General features: G+C 38.9%; 1 non-coding gene across 1 annotated transcript; it reads right to left on the reverse strand.

The window, feature by feature from the left end:
• Window positions 1–1,368: 1,368 nt before the first annotated feature.
• Window positions 1,369–1,475, reverse strand: LOC116105829. The gene has a single exon (XR_004124169.1). It is a non-coding gene; the product is annotated as a small nucleolar RNA R71 (small nucleolar RNA).
• Between the last annotated feature and the right edge of the window lie 748 nt (window positions 1,476–2,223).

Genomic DNA, 2,223 nt, shown 5'->3' on the forward strand with positions numbered 1-2,223 from the left:
TTGACTTGGATTGTTGTTAATTCTTATTGAGCTGTTAATTCTAGGTTTTATTATTATGCATAATGTTTTCAATTCTCAAGGGCCCGAGAGTTGAATGATATCAGGGGTTAGGTTGAGATCGAGAGATGAGACCTGATTTGTCTTAGGTAATAAAACCATAGATTGAGCGAACGTTAGAGATAGGTTACCGCGATCTGTGAGGCTCCGGTAAATTCCATAGAGCTTAATGATCTCTTAGCTCTTAAATCCAACTTAGAGATATCTTGGGTTGTTGCTTAAGGGTTAATTTGCTAATTGCTCGAGAGAGAGTTAGTGGAATAATAGGGGATTTGGCTTTTAGAATACACTCTATTAGGTTAACAACAGATGTCAATGCATAGGATTAAATTGGTGCGCAATCTATGCCCTAGGTTTAGTCATATTGATCTTTACATCAAAGCATTTACAAATTCTGCATTTATTTAGTTTTTAGTTTGTTACTTTATCGTTAAAGCTTTTCTTAAAATTCTGTTTTATCAAATAGCAATAGAATATACTAGTTTGGTACTTGGTAGGTAGTTCCCTTGGGATTCGACACTTGTTTACTCAAGCTTTATTACTTGCACGATTTCATACACTTGCGAATAGCCTGTCAAGTTTTTGGCGCCGTTGCTGGGGAACTATTTTGTTTTACCAATATCAATATGAAATATTTAGTTGCTAATTTGATTTATTTTATTTTTGTTTGCTAATTTATTTTTTTATTTTCTATTTTTGTTTGTTTTGTTTGTGGTTTTCAGCTAGAATTTGGAGAGTTTACGTTCAAGAGGTCGTGGCAATCTTAATCCACTAGATTTTGAGATCGAGAGAACTGTGAAACAGTTGACGAAAGAAAAGAGGCAAGCTAACTCTGAAAGATCAATGGCTAACACAGGAATTGTGAATCCCAATATGGGAAATCAAGAGAATGAGACTGAGGATATTTTAAGGGGAAATGCAATGGGTGGTGCAGAAGTAGTTCAGAGAGCATTGAAGGACTATTCTAGTCCTACTATCGATGGTTGTTATTCAAGCATTAGGAGACCACCCGTTCAAGTGAACAATTTTGAGATTAAGCCAGCAATTATAGGAATGATTCAGCAGTCGATTCAATTCGCTGGGTTACCTAATGATGATCCCAACCTGCATATCGCAAATTTTCTGGAGTTGTGCGACACATTCAAGCATAATGGGGTATCCGAGAATGCAATCAGACTAAGGCTTTTCCCATTCTCTCTTCGGGATAAAGCTAAGGCTTGGTTGATTTCATTGCCATCTGGGAGCATCACGACGTGGAATGAGTTGGCCCAAGCGTTCCTCACTAAGTACTTTCCACCTGCCAAGTCGGCCAAACTAAGGAGTGAGATTACCAACTTTTACCAACAAGACTCAGAGTTATTGTATGAAACATGGGAAAGGTTTAAGGATCTCTTACGGAGGTGCCCACACCATGGTATACCAATCTGGTGACAAGTGCAAACGTTCTACCAAGGGTTGCTACCAACCATTCAAGAGATGATTGATGCTGCAAGTGGGGGAGCCTTGAACAATAAAACGCCAGAGGAAGCATACAATTTGATCGAGGTGATGGCGAACAACAACTATATAAGGACTTCGAAAAGAAATTCAACAAGGAGATCAGCGGGAGTGCACGAAGTCGACAGTTACAATGCATTGGCTGCTCAACTTACGAACATCCATAAGTAATTATGTAATGTGTTGAAAATAAATGCAATTGAATCTTCCTCTCTAACATGTGACCTTTGTGCAGGAAATCATGCGTCGAACGATTGCCAAGAGGGAAACCAATTTGCTCAGCCTGAACAAGCGAACTACGTCAACAATTTCCAAAGAGGACAGGGAATCCGTATTCCAATAAGTATAATCCAGCATGGAGGAAACACCCAAATTTTTCATGGAGCAACAACAATGAGCAAAAACAAGCACCTGTTTTTCAACCTCAAGAGCAAAAATAAAACTTGGAAAATGCATTAACCAAGTTCATTGAGGAGACAAGCAAGAGGTTTGAGAAGACTGACGTCCTAGTTCAAAATCAATCTGCATCCATAAGGAACCTTGAGACTCAAATTGGGTAGATTCACAACATATTAGCGGGAAAAGGTCAAGGGGTTTTACTGGGTGATACAGAGAAAAATCCCAAGGAACAAGCACATGCAATCACCCTGAGGAGTGGAAGAAGTTTAG

This window comes from Pistacia vera, unplaced genomic scaffold, assembly GCF_008641045.1.
Source record: "Pistacia vera cultivar Batoury unplaced genomic scaffold, PisVer_v2 Contig505, whole genome shotgun sequence".
NCBI lineage: Eukaryota > Viridiplantae > Streptophyta > Magnoliopsida > Sapindales > Anacardiaceae > Pistacia > Pistacia vera.